The sequence below is a fragment of the Lolium perenne genome, chromosome 2 (genome assembly GCF_019359855.2).
Source record: "Lolium perenne isolate Kyuss_39 chromosome 2, Kyuss_2.0, whole genome shotgun sequence".
Taxonomy (NCBI): domain Eukaryota; kingdom Viridiplantae; phylum Streptophyta; class Magnoliopsida; order Poales; family Poaceae; genus Lolium; species Lolium perenne.
In genome coordinates this window covers 75006588-75021786 of record NC_067245.2, presented here as the reverse complement: position 1 = coordinate 75021786, position 15199 = coordinate 75006588, and positions in this window count along the sequence as shown.

Below are 15199 nucleotides of genomic sequence, written 5' to 3'. Positions count from 1 at the left end.
CTCCTGAGTTGTTCCTAGAGGGTCCGTCTAGTGGGGAGGTGGAGATAAAGACGGAGTCTACACACGAGTCGGACTCTAGGGCTGAGTTGGAGGTGATGGAGGGTGGGGGTGTGCTGAAGCCCTTGAAGATTCGTGGAGAAGCTAGAGTCCTCGAGGCGAGGAAGGAGCCGAAGACCCATGATGACAAGGCCCTTATCATTCCTTCGAGCGATGAGTAAGTGTACTACTTCAGAAATTTCGAACATGTATTTTCATCTTGGGCATAATAAACAATTTGGCATGTGTACTAATGTGTGATTTATTTGCAGCAACTGGACATGTGAGGCCAAGCCCCCCCCCCTCCCCGCCAGCCTAACAGCTTGCTTGGGGCTCTGATTAAGAAGTTCTGGCCGGGCAGATACACTCCCCTTAGCACGGTCCCCGGTGGCGAGGCGAAGCTAGCCACTAGTTGGGCGGACTATGAGGATGCCTCTGCCGTAGGCTTCGCGATAGCTGATGAGGCTGTGACCACCAAGTTCTGGGTAAGACATATATTTCTCGAGCACCGTTCATAGTTGATGACCCTAATGTGCTAACTCATGACTTACACAACTGATTTATGCATGATTTTGCAGGTGGCCGAGGCACCACCTGGGGTGGTGCTTCATGATGCCGAGATATATGACATGATGCGGACGAAGCAGAAGCCCAATCCCGCATTGCCTCAGCCACAGTATGACGGCAATGCCAATGCCGCCAAGGATAACTACTGCGACATGGTGTTGTCTCATCACCCGGAGGTGGATGACCCCTTCCGCATCCCGACCGACGAGGAGTCGTTGGTCCTGTCGGGGCGCGGGCGTCCGCATGGCCGTTTCCCCTTTCTGAATAAGGCGGTCAAGCCTACCCCAGCCACGAGCTACACGTGTCTCAAGCATACCATCACCGCCGACAGCACCCAGCCTCGTCCCCGGCCTGCTCGTCCACCCGCCTACGATGTAAGTTTTCCTCATTTTCATCCTCTTTCCGGTTTTCCTTCCTACATGGCTAAGTGTTGACGAGATTCATTGTTTCTGAAATTGTAGCCTGAGTTCGAGGCGGTCTTCGAAGCCTGTAATGAAGCGTATCAGCAGGCCGATGCGCAGTGGAATAAGCAGAATACGGCCTACATGGCGTATATAGGAGTAAGTTTGAATCTTTCTTCTCGCAAGTAGATGACAAGTCTCAATTTGATGCTTTATTTCTGCAAAGCCCGACTTGTAACCTATCTTGCAGGCATTGATGACTTCTTTGTCTAGTGGTACACCGCCACCGGACCCCATTCCCATGGCGGGGGACATGCCTATCATGCCATCGATGGCAACTTTTGCTATGACTTACTACGGATCCACACCGGTAAGTTCTTTGCCAAACCGGTAGTTACCACTTTCCTTTGCCTCGCAAGTTGCTAACATGTAGGGACCAGGATGCTCCGGGAACCAGGCCTCGTGGGGTGGGTGCGAGGTCACACCGGTTCATAGAGGTGCCTCTCCATCTCCTGGGCGTACTCCCAGTGCCTCTCCGTCGACTTCTCCTGGGCGTACTCCCAGTGCCTCTCCGTCGACTACTCCTGGGCATACTCCCGGTACATCTCCGTCGACTTCTCCTGGGCGTACTCACGGTGACTCTCCAGCTGGTTCTTCTGCAGCTTCTACTGGAGCGCAACCTCGGCACCGGGCTTCTCGTTTCGCTAACGATGAGGGCGGATACACCCCGCCCGGGTCCTTCCTGCGCTAGTCGGCACCGGGCTTCTTGATTGCTACTACTACTATTCCTATCATGCGCTACCTACTACTATGTATTTGGATGACATGACACTCTCCTCTTGTATGCTACTATGTGTATTTTGGTGAATTATGGTGAATTATGTGAATTATGGTGAATTACGGTGGATTTCAATGAATTTGGATGAATTTGGATGTATGAATTGTTGTGCTGTCATAAGTGAACCGGTAAACTGTGAATTGTGAACTGCTGGCGAAAAAAAAATTGCGCAAGCCTTCGCAGAGGGCAATGCCGTCGGCATAGAGGCCTGTTGCGACCATCGGCGCAAGCACAACAGCACGGGCGCGCGCACGGACGCCACGTCTCGCATGGTGGCCGTCGGCGTCTGCACGGTGGCCGTCGGCGTCTGTATGGTTCGGGCTCCCCTCAGCACGCCACATCGCGCTCTACGCCGAGGGCTATACCGTCGGCGTATGATGCCGCGCCGTTAACGGCGACGGCCTGCCGTGGATGTTACGCCGAGGGGCTTGATACATCTCCAACGTATCCATAATTTCTGATGTCCCATGCTTGTTTTATGACAATACTTACATGTTTTGCTCGCACTTTACAATGTTTTTATGCGTTTTCCGGAACTAACCTATTAACAAGATGCCACAGTGCCAGTTCCTGTTTTCTGCTGTTTTTGGTTCCAGAAAGGCTGTTCGGGCAATATTCTCGGAATTCGACGAAACGAAGACCAAACATCATAATTCACCGAGACGGACCAGGACATCGAAGGGGAGTCAGAGGGGAGGCCTGGGGCCCCCACACCATAGGGGCGCGCGGGCCAGCCCCTGGCCGCACTGGCCTATGGGGAGGGCACCCTATTGCCCCTCCTGCGCCGCCTCTTCGCCTATATACGCCCTTTCGACCTAAAAACGCGATACCTTTTGACGAAACTCCAGAAAGACTCCAGGGGCACCGCCGCCATCGCGAAACTCCAATTCGGGGGACAGAAGTCTCTGTTCCGGCACCCTGCTGGGACGGGGAAGTGCCCCCGGAAGCCATCTCCATCGACGCCACCGCCTCCATCATGCTCCGTGAGTAGTTCCCCCATGGACTACGGGTTCTAGCAGTAGCTAGTTGGTACTCTCTATCCCATGTACTTCAATACAATGATCTCATGAGCTGCCTTACATGATTGAGATCCATCTGATGTAATCGGTGTTGTGTTTGTTGGGATCCGATGGATGATACATTATGATTAGTCTATCTATAAAGTTTGTGAAGTTATTGTTGCTGCAATCTTGTTATGCTTAATGCTTGTCACTAGGGCCCGAGTGGCATGATCTTATATTTAAGCTCTATATTATTGCTTAGATTGTATCTACAAGTTGTATGCACATGTCGCTGTCCAGAACCAAAGGCCCCGAAGTGACAGAAATCGGGACAACCGGAGGGGATGGCGGTGATGTGAGGATCACATGTTTTCACGGAGTGTTAATGCTTTGCTCCGGTACTCTATTAAAAGGAGTACCTTAATATCCAGTAGATTCCCTTGAGGCCCGGCTGCCACCGGCTGGTAGGACAAAAGATGTTGTGCAAGTTTCTCATTGCGAGAACGTACGACTATATATGGAAAACATGCCTACATAATTAATAATCTTGATATTCTATCTTAATGCTTTGAATCCTATCAATTGCCCAACTGTAATTTGTTCATCCAACACTTGTCACTTGTTATTGGAGAGTTACCACTAGTGTAGATCGCTGGGAACCCCGGTCCATCTCTCATCATCATATACTCGTTCTATATGTCATTGGAAGTAGTATCAACTATTTTCCGGTGCCATTGCCTACGTATTCTTATTCGCTGTTGTGTTACTGTTACTATTGCTCTCATATTACTACTGCTTTCACATCACCCCTGTTACTAGTGCTTTTCCAGGTGCAGCTGAATTGACAACTCAGTTGTTAAGGCTTATAATTATTCTTTACCTCCCCTTGTGTCGAATCAATAAATTTGGGTTTTACTTCCCTTGAAGACTGCCGCGATCCCCTATACTTGTGGGTTATCAAGACTGTTTTCTGGCGCTGTTGCCGGGGAGGCATAGCTCTACTCATAAGTTCACCTGGGGAGTACACTCTACCTCTCTCTCTGTTTTTATTTTGTTTTATTTTGTTTTGCTTAGTTTACTTTTGTCTAGTTTATTTGTGCTTAGTTTATTTCTGTCTAGTATTATTTTGCTTAGTTTACTTTTGTCTAGTTTCTTTTTGTCTTGTTTTATTTTTCTCATATACCCAAAAATCTATAAAAATTTGAAAAACCTAAAAATTAAAATCTGCTATTATGGGAGAACCCACAACCTACTTGGAGCTTATAGAATATTATAATAATTATAGAGAATCAAGAACTGGTAAAGTAATGAGTGCTATGATAGAAAAATTGAATACAATTGCTAAAATTTTGCTTAAACGCCATGATATAAATTGTTGCTCTAAAGAGGATACTAAACATCTTAAATTTCAATGTGGCTTTAGTGAAGAAGTTTTAATTAAGAACTATAATTGGAATAACTATATTCATCTTGGGTTTGAAGAGGTAGAACAATTTGTCATATTTATGGGTGCCTCTGAGATCGAATCCTTCATGGTTAAAAATTATGAAACTTATGTTGTTTGTAAGGACCTTAAAGATTATGTCTCTTCTATCCTTAATTTTTGCATAGAAAGTTACAGTGATAATCCTTATATCATTGATTATAAAGAGAGACTCATTAATGCACAAGAATGCACTCACAATTTGCAGGAACCTGTGGAAGAAGAAATTGATGAACCTGAAAGCTCATTGGATGAAAAAGAGGAGGAAATTGATGAACCTGAAAGCTCATTGGATGAAAAAGAAGAGGAGAGTGATGAACCAAAGGAGGAAGAATGGATTAGCTACCCATGCCAACCTTCTAATGAGAGTAACTCTTTATCTCTTACACTATTTGATTGTCCTCCATGCTTACCGAAAGAGTTTGAATGTTATGTTCCTATGGATTCTCTTGAAATAGTACCTATGAGTAAAAATTGTGAGAATAATTATGCTACTGTTATCTATGATAATCCATGCTACTTTGATAAATCTTATGATAATGATTTGTTTGTGCCTGATGTCGAAATGCATGGTACTAAAGAGTTTTGCGTAGCAAATGTTTATGATAAAGCTCTAGATGATGGTCCTATGTTACTTGATAATATTAATTGTACTACTAATGAAAATGGGATTGGAGAGTTCTTGAATTTATCTATGAGTCCCATATCTCTTGAGATTGATCAATCATCATGTTATATTATTGATAAAAGTGTGTTTGAGAGTTTTAATCCCACTATTTTTGAGCTTGATAAAAATTATGTGTTTGTGGATCATGAAAAACATGCTTTATGTGATATTTATATTGTTGAGTTTATTCATGAAGCTACTGAAAATTACTATGAGAGGGGAAAATATGGTTGTAGAAATTTGCATGGTACTAAAACACCTCTCTATACGCTGAAGATTTTGAGGTTACTCTTGTTTTATCTTCTTATGCTTGTCACTTTGTTCTTCATGAATTTATTTGTGTACAAGATTCCTATGCATAGGAAGTGGGTTAGACTTAAATTTGTTTTGAATTTGCTTTTGATGCCCTCTTTTGCTTCAACTCTTATTTCTTGCGAGTGCATCATCAAAACTGCTGAGCCCATCTTAATGGCTATAAAGAAAGAACTTCTTGGGAGATAACCCATGTGTTTATTTTGCTACTGTTTTATTGTGTTTTGGAAGTTGTTACTACTGTAGCAACCTCTCCTTATCTTTATTTTATTGCAATGTTGTGCCAAGTGAAGCCTCTAATCGAAGGTTGATACTAGATTTGGATTTCTGCGCAAAAACAGATTTCTATCTGTCATGAATTCTGGTCAGATTTCTGTAGGTAACTCAGAAAAATCTGCCAATTTACGTGCGTGTTCCCCAGATATGTACGCAACTTTCATTAGTTTTGAGTTTTCTGATTTGAGCAACGGAAGTACCTCTTTAAAATTCGTCTTTACTGGCTGTTCTGTTTTGGCAGATTCTGTCTCTGTTTTTTGCATTGTCTCTTGTGGACTTTAAGTGAGGCTTTCTAGACGTGGAGAGCTGTAGCTAATGTTTTATTTAGTTCTTGCAATGTGTCACTACAGGACTAAAAGTGGATTGAAGTTTTTTGAGTACTAACCCCTCTAATGAAGTTTATGAGAAGTTTGGTGTGAAGGAAGTTTTCAAGGGTCAAGAGAGGAGGATGATATATGATCAAGAAGAGTGAAAAGTCTAAGCTTGGGGATGCCCCCGTGGTTCATCCCTACATATTTCAAGAAGACTCAAGCTTCTAAGCTTGGGGATGCCCAAGGCATCCCCTTCTGCATCAACTTATCAGGTTTCTTCTATTGAAACTATATTTTTATTCGGTCACATCATATGTGCTTTACTTGGAGCGTCTGTGTGCTTTTATTTTTGTTTTTGTTTGAATAAATTTGGATCCTAGCAATCCTTGTGTGGGAGAGAGACACGCTCCGCTTTTTCATATGAACACTTGTTCTTCGTTTTACTTTTAATGTTCAATGATAAAAGTTGGAAGCTACAATACTTATGGTTATTTGGTTGGAAACAGAAAATGCCTCATATTGTCTTGGATAATTTGACACTTGGCAATTGTTTTCAGCTCTCAAGTAGATTATGATTAAGTTTTTTCATGTAGTTTAAACCTATTAGTGGAGAACTACCGTAGAGCTTGTTAAAATTGGTTTGCATGATTGGTCTCTCTTAAGGTCTAGATATTTTCTGGTAAAAGTGTTTGAGCAACAAGGAAGACAGTGTAGAGTATTATAATGCTTGCAATATGTTCTTATATAAGTTTTGCTGTACCGGTTCATACTTGTGTTTGCTTCAAATAGCCTTGCTAGCCTAAGCCTTGTATCGAGAGGGAATACTTCTCATGCATCCAAAATCCTTGAGCCAACCACTATGCCATTTGTGTCCACCATACCTACCTACTACATGGTATTTCTCCGCCATTCCAAAGTAAATTGCTTGAGTGCTACCTTTAAACAATTCAAAATGCTTCTCAATTTGTGTCAATGTTTTATAGCTCATGAGGAAGTATGTGGTGTTTTATCTTTCAATCTTGTTGGGCAACTTTCACCAATGGACTAGTGGCTTCATCCGCTTATCCAATAATTTTGCAAAAAGAGCTGGCAATGGGATTCCCAGTCCCAAATTAATTAACAAAAATAGACACTCCTCCATGGTATGTGATTGTTGGACGGCACCCGAAGGATTCGGTTAGCCATGGCTTGAGAAAGCAAAGGTGGGGAGGAGTGTCATCATCATAAAACTAAAATAAAAAGGCACCCCTTCATGGTATGAGATTGTTGGCAGGCACCCGAGGATTCGGTTAGCCATGGTTTGTGAAAGCAAAGGTTGGAAGGAGTGCTACCCAAAAATAAAATAAAATGGAAGCCGCTCTTTGAAGGTCTGTCTGGCAAGGGGGTTAGAGTGCCCACTACCATTCGTTGACAACAACAAACACCTCTCAAAATTTTACTTTTATGCTCTCTTTATGTTTTCAAAACCAAAGCTCTAGCACAAATATAGCAATCAATGCTTCCCTCTGCGAAGGGCCTTTCTTTTACTTTATGTTGAGTCAGTTTACCTACCTCCTTCCATCTTAGAAGCAAACACTTGTGTCAACTGTGCATTGATTCTTACATACTTGCTTATTTGCATTCATCATATTACTTTATGTTGACAATTATCCATGAGATATGCATGTTGAAAGTTGAAAGCAACCGCTGAAACTTATATCTTCCTTTGTGTTGCTTCGATGCCTTTACTTTGAATTTATTGCTTTATGAGTTAACTCTTATGCAAGGCTTTTGATGCTTGTCTTGAAAGTACTCTTCATGAAAAGTTTTGCTATATGTTATCTATTTGTTAGCAACTATAAATCATTGCCTTGAGTCACTTCATTCATTTCATACGCTTTGTAATAGTATGATCAAGGTTATGTAAGTAGCATGTCACTACAGAAATTATTCTTTTTATCGTTTACCTACTCGAGGACGAGTAGGAACTAAGCTTGGGGATGCTGATACGTCTCCAACGTATCCATAATTTCTGATGTCCCATGCTTGTTTTATGACAATACTTACATGTTTTGCTCGCACTTTATAATGTTTTTATGCGTTTTCCGGAACTAACCTATTAACAAGATGCCACAGTGCCAGTTCCTGTTTTCTGCTGTTTTTGGTTCCAGAAAGGCTGTTCGGGCAATATTCTCGGAATTCGACGAAACGAAGACCAAACATCATAATTCACCGAGACGGACCAGGACACCGAAGGGGAGTCAGAGGGGAGGCCTGGGGCCCCCACACCATAGGGCCGCGCGGGCCAGCCCCTGGCCGCGCCGGCCTATGGGGAGGGCACCCTGTTGCCCCTCCTGCGCCGCCTCTTCGCCTATATAAGCCCTTTCGACCTAAAAACGCGATACCTTTTGACGAAACTCCAGAAAGACTCCAGGGGCACCGCCGCCATCATGAAACTCCAATTCGGGGGACAGAAGTCTCTGTTCCGGCACCCTGCCGGGACGGGGAAGTGCCCCCGGAAGCCATCTCCATCGACGCCACCGCATCCATCATGTTCCGTGAGTAGTTCCCCCATGGACTACGGGTTCTAGCAGTAGCTAGTTGGTACTCTCTATCCCATGTACTTCAATACAATGATCTCATGAGCTGCCTTACATGATTGAGATCCATCTGATGTAATCGGTATTGTGTTTGTTGGGATCCGATGGATGATACATTATGATTAGTCTATCTATAAAGTTTGTGAAGTTATTGTTGCTGCAATCTTGTTATGCTTAATACTTGTCACTAGAGCCTGAGTGGCATGATCTTAGATTTAAGCTCTATATTATTGCTTAGATTGTATCTACAAGTTGTATGCACATGTCGCTGTCCGAAACCAAAGGCTCCGAAGTGACAGAAATCGGGACAACCAGAGGGGATGGCGGTGATGTGAGGATCACATGTTTTCACGGAGTGTTAATGCTTTGCTCCGGTACTCTATTAAAAGGAGTACCTTAATATCCAGTAGATTCCCTTGAGGCCCGTCTGCCATCGGCTGGTAGGACAAAAGATGTTGTGCAAGTTTCTCATTGCGAGCACGTACGACTATATATGGAAAACATGCCTACATAATTAATAATCTTGATATTCTATCTTAATGCTTTGAATCCTATCAATTGCCCAACTGTAATTTGTTCATCCAACACTTGTCACTTGTTATTGGAGAGTTACCACTAGTGTAGATCGCTGGGAACCCCGGTCCATCTCTCATCATCATATACTCGTTCTATATGTCATTGGAAGTAGTATCAACTATTTTCCGGTGTCATTGCCTCTGTGTTACTGTTACTGCTGTTGTGTTACTGTTACTATTGCTCTCATATTACTACTGCTTTCACATCACCCCTGTTACTAGTGCTTTTCCAGGTGCAGCTGAATTGACAACTCAGTTGTTGAGGCTTATAAGTATTCTTTACCTCCCCTTGTGTCGAATCAATAAATTTGGGTTTTACTTCCCTCGAAGACTGCCGCGATCCCCTATACTTGTGGGTTATCAGGGCTCGCCAGCCGTCGTCGCAGGATGCGTACGCCGAGGGGCTCCCCTACGCCGACGGCACACCTACCTATGCCGAGGGACCCAGACGCCGAGGCCATACGCCGAGGGCTGCCGTCAGCGTAGTCTACGCCGAGGGCAGCCGGCCGTCGGCGTCTCCGGCGATTCCTGTAGTGGTTAGAGCATCAAACGGGCTCAAACTATAAAATAACCGTTAATTTGCGGATTCAGTTTAGGAAATGTAGCCGGTCAGATGTAAGCTGTAAACGTGCTAGTCTGAATAAAAAACTTTAAGAGACGCATAAAAATTCGCTCATCAGCCCGAGGGTAATAGTACGGGTCGAAAGGCCGAACTGAGCTCGACTCGCACTTCCCCGATAGTTTGCGTGGTGGATTTTTCATCTCCTCCCCTCGCGCCCAGCCGCCGCCGACGCCGATCTACGCGCCTCCACCGTCTTTTGCAACGCTGCCGCTGGATTTCGACGCGATGAGCCTCAACTCGAACCCGCCGGCCGCCGGGTCCAGCTCGCTGTTCCGCGAGCCTCTCCCGGGGTGATCGTGTCTCCCGGGGCGGGCGGAGGTCTGCCGGGCTCCGTCGACGTTGCGAACATGGTCGCAGCAATGAGCATCAAGAAGCGGAGGCCCTCGGGTAGCCGCATAGGGCGGTATGCACCAAAATTCGGTCAGCGGGGCCGAGGGAGACGAAGTCGAAGAAGACGATCGACCGCAGCACACTTCCACCGTTGTCCACTGCCTCTCCGTCATCCAATGTCGACAACGCGAATGGTGCCCCAACGTGCTTGGCGATGGGTCTACAAGGTAAAAAAATTCTATCCTCGGGTCCGTTGAATTTGTGCGCGGAAATTAATCTCCGATTTTGTAGAACTGGTGATTCTTCCTTCATGGATCTCTTAGAGGAGGTTGACATTGCCAATCCTCCACTCGCTCTGTTTGGCAGTAACAGTGTGGGGGGTGATGTCGAGGTGAGGGGGATGAGGCGACCAAGGGGGACGACGATGAGGTGGTCGAGATCGATGCGGGTAAAGTGAAGAGAGAAAGGGCCGTCAACTACACCGTGATAGAAGATGCAACGTTGTGCCGGGCTAGGGAAGCCATGGGGATGGAGGCGGTGTCCAGCACGGATCAAAGTGTGAAGCGGTATTGGCAACGCATCGAAGATAAGTTTCATAAACTCATGGTGATGGGACGTGATCAAATCAGCATGTAGCCGCTGGGCAGCGGCTATGGACCAAACTACATCGAATCCTCCGCGTGGCGTAACTATCTAAGAATATGTGAGTCCATTGTACATCTCATGTATGTCAACTATTGTTTGGTTATAATAAATTGGTGATTTCATCCATGTTTTGTATTTTAGGACCGCGTTGCGGATGCTAGGTATAAAGAGGGAAAATGTTTTACATTCAAACACTGCTTTTATCTGCTCCAACACCTTTCCAAGTGACAATTGAGGGATCAAGAAACAACACCTAAGAAATGGTAAATGGTTAACATGGATGATAGTGAGGATGAGAAAGATGGAAGAAACAATGACAATCCCAAGGGAAGCAAGAAGGCCAAAGAGAGGATGAAGCTTGAGGCGGAGGCATCATTGTTGAGGGAAAAATTCAACCAAATGATGAAGTCGAAGGAGGAAATGATGGTGAAGACATTGGAGGCAAATCTTGTGATTACCGAGAGGAAGAGAGAGGTGAAGCTTGCAAAGGTGAAGCCACACGAGAAGAAACATGGCGCAAGGCCGAGTTGGAGGAGATGGAGATCAATGTGAAGAAAGCCAAAGCAATGAAGGAACTCTTGGCCGAAGAGAGGGAGATCATGATGATATCCACAAAGGACATGAATGAGCACCAATTGGAGTGGTGGAAGGATTCCACGGCAGAGATCATGGAGAGAAGAAGGCTAGCTCGTCAATTGGCATGCAGTGGTGCATCAGCTACTCATGCCTCATGGAGGTGGTGGTGATGAAGGTGTCTCCGTTTGATTTGGGTGACGAGGTGCACCAGCTATTTGCTATGAATTATGCTCGATTTGCTTTGAACTTATCGCGGCGATTTGATGTAGAACTATGAAATATGCATCGATTATTTGCATTTGGAATTTTGTGATATTAAACTTGCATATAGAACTATGAACTATGCATCGTTTATTTGCATTTGGAATTTTGTGATATTGAACTTGCATATGAAATCTATGAGAAATCCTGGTTTACAGGTTCGGATTCTGCGCCAGCAGTTTCTCACATGTAAACACGAGTTCAGTGGCATGAACTCGCGTTTTATAGGTCGCGTTTACAGCTGTTAAAGATGCTCTTACACCAATCCAAAGTTCCATACTCCAATGGGAACGGTACAAACGGTTTGCAAATGAGGGAGCATGCTCAATTATGTGTTCGCCTTTACAGCCCGAGACAATTTTACTTAGCTCGTATACTAGTTACAACATCTGTCTGACGTTCTGCGAGCGCATCCTTCGGAACGTGCTTTCTGTTAAATGTCCCCGTATAATTCAAACAACTCATGCAAAAAAGGATTAACCAAATTCAAACACTTTATGATCATATACTAGCACTTTAATGGTTTTACCGGTAGGTTTAAATTGTTTGTCCACATATAGGAGTACTGGACATTTGCGTGTCCATGGACCCATGATGACAAAGGCTATGATCCGTCTAAGACAATGGAGTGCATAGCTGAAACAATGGGTTACTTAGAGGTTAAAAAAAACCCCGAAAGAAAAGACTATAAGACCACCGTGCACCTAACATTGCCCAGAGCGTGGAGTGATTAAGCTTAACTCTGATGGTGCGATCAGAGAAGAACTGGGGGTGGCGGGAGGTGGTGGTGTAGCTCGTGATGAGAGAGGTATCAGTGCATAACTGATCCTCTCACCATCGAGGCTTTGGCTTTCCAAGATGCAGTAGTATTTGCTACTCAGCAAGGTTACAACAAAATCATCTGTGAATCCGACTGTGAAGAGTTGGTTCGGCTGTGGAAGGGGAGATCAGAGCAGAGATCCTGGATAGCTCCTATCATCAACGAGGTGGAAGAGTTATGTTCTTCTTTTGAGTCTTTCGATTTTTGTTTTGTTAGGCACGGCGAATGTAGTGGCTCATGAATGTACGTGTTATGCGTGTGAGCATGTAATAGATTCAGTTTGGCTAGACTTTAGTCCAGAGTTTCTCAAAATTAGCCTACAGGCTTTTTTTTGAGGGGATCGGGAGGGGAAAACCCCTACCTACATTTTATTAAAAAAGAGCTAAGGCAGCTCTAGGAGTTACAAAACCAGAGAATACAGGGGTGGACAAAGAGGTATATTTACAGGGAGAGGAACAACCAGACGCACAGCAACTTGAAAGAATCAAGCTGCCCAATCTAAAAACCATAAAGAAAGTGCAGTTTTCTCATCCTTCCTAGCTCTATGAGACCAGAGTTTACAAGTCTCCAAGCATTGCTGGGCTATGACTTGAATTGGAACAACGAGATCATCAAAAACCTTCCTATTTCTTGATAGCCAGATGCTCCACAAGGATGTAGTAATCACCAAGTCCCAAGCTTTCTTTTTCTGAGCCACACATCTATCCCTGGCGATGTCAAAAATATCCGATAGCTCGGTAATACCGGACAGGTCAATCCCTAGGAGAGCAAGGATTTGGGTTGTGTGGTCACAGTACAGCGCAAAGTGCTCTACCGTCTCGCTTGCGTTGCAGCCAAAGGGGCAACTATCATCGCTTACAATTTTCTGTCATAGTAAAACCGTTCTCACTTTGATCCTTCCTTTGATCAGTAGCCAAGCAAAAAGCTTACCTTTTTTCGGTGCGGCACACATCCAGATCGAGTCTGCACTCACATGCCTTATGCCCCCCACCCCCCAATTGACGATCTTGTACAAATTGCAAACAGAGAAGGTGGCAGACTTATCGAAGCGCCATCCTCTCTCATCACCTTCTGAGGGCCGTAGTGTACAGGAATGTAAGAAGAGCAACAACACATCCTTTTCTTGTGCCGCCCTCTCAGAGGTGATATGATTTAAAGGGATGACCCAAGATCCATTTCTCCAGCAGTCCGCGACTGAAATGTTTGGTCTGATGGCATGTGCGAAGAGGGCTGAGAACTGAATGCAGAGAGGTCCATCCGTTGTCCATTTGTCCTTCCATAAGGAGGTACTTTTTCCATCCCCAAGCTGCACACAGGTTGTGTTTCTATACTTGTCTATCAGCCTATTGATTTGTTTCCAAGCTCTAGTATGGTTTGCCGAGTCGTCTCCAAAATCTTTGTCTTGGAAGTGGGCAGCCCTAACCCAATTGGCCCAGGGAGAATTGGGTTCTATCAAGAAACGGTGAACAAACTTTGTCAGAAGGCATTCATTTTGAATTTGTAAGTTTTTGATACCGAGACCACCTTATTCAAAGCTTCTGCAGACATAATCCCAAGCCACTAAACAGCTGCCATTGACAGTACTTTTGTCTTTCCAGAAGAAAGCTCGCATCAGTCTCTCCAACTCATCCAAAACCCATCGTGGGAGTTGGATACATGACATAAGATATGCTGGTAAGGCGGTTAAAACTGACTTAGTAAGAGTTAATCTCCCTGCATGGGTGATAAAGTCAAGTGAGAAACCAATTCTTTTTTCGACAGAAGAGATATATGGGAGGAAAGCCTCTTTTGGGAGCTTGGTATCCGAGAGAGGTAGACCCAAATAAGTTTGGGGGAAAGAAGCCACCTCGCAGTTAAGAGCCTCGGCAATTTTCTCACCTTCTTGCAAAGTAAGGTTTATGGGGACGAAGGTGGATTTAGCGAAGTTGATCTTGAGTCCAGTTGTATTTGCAAAGTCGTCCAAAATTTCTTTTAAGATTTTCGCTTGCTGAACCTCTCCCTGAATGACAATCAGGATGTCTCAGCATATTGCAGCACTAGGGTGATCCTCAAGCACTGGATGCCGAAGCAAGCCGTTAAGGGCAGTGCGTTTGATAGCTTGTTGTAGAATATCAACCACCACAATGAATAAGGGCGGGGACAACGGATCCCCTTGTCGCAGCCCTCTTTTTATGTCGATCCAATTGCCAGGGATTCCATTAAGTAGAATAGCCGTTTTTGCTGAGGTAAGCAGTTCTTTCATCCACATGATCCATTTTTTCGTCAAACCCTCTAATATGCATAATTGAGAAAAGGGCCTCCCATGAGACAGTGTCAAAAGCCTTACTGAAATCAAGTTTCAGAATTATAGCCTTCTTCTTACACTTTCTGCAGCATTGTAAGAGCATCTCCACTCGTCTCCCCGAACAGGCCTCCGGCGTGCCATTTTTTCATCCGGACGGCGAAAAATGGCCCAGTCGCGCCCCCGGTTCCTCGTTTTTCGCCGGATTTGGGCTTTCATCCATCCGGCGAGCCCACGCCATCCCCGGTCCCCCGGGGAGCGCTCGGGGACTCCGGACGAAGCGAAAGCGCGCGAAACGCCGAGAAATCTCTCCCGCGCTTTCGTTTCGTCTTCGCCGCGGAGGTGGCCCCGACCAATCAGCGACACACGCATCGTCTTCCGCGCACGCATCGTCTTCCGCGCATGCATCGTCTTCCGCACGCAGTAAAGGCTGCCGCCGGTCAGTTCGCCGCGGACGCGTCGCATTCCACGCGGCATTAATCGCCGGCGCCAGCCGCGCCTATATACGCCGCTCCGCTCGCCGCGACGCGCATCCCTGCTCCACTCTCCCTCCACTCTCCCGATGGCGTTCTACGACGACGACGGCGCAGCCAACAACGGCTTCCCCCGCCGGTCGCT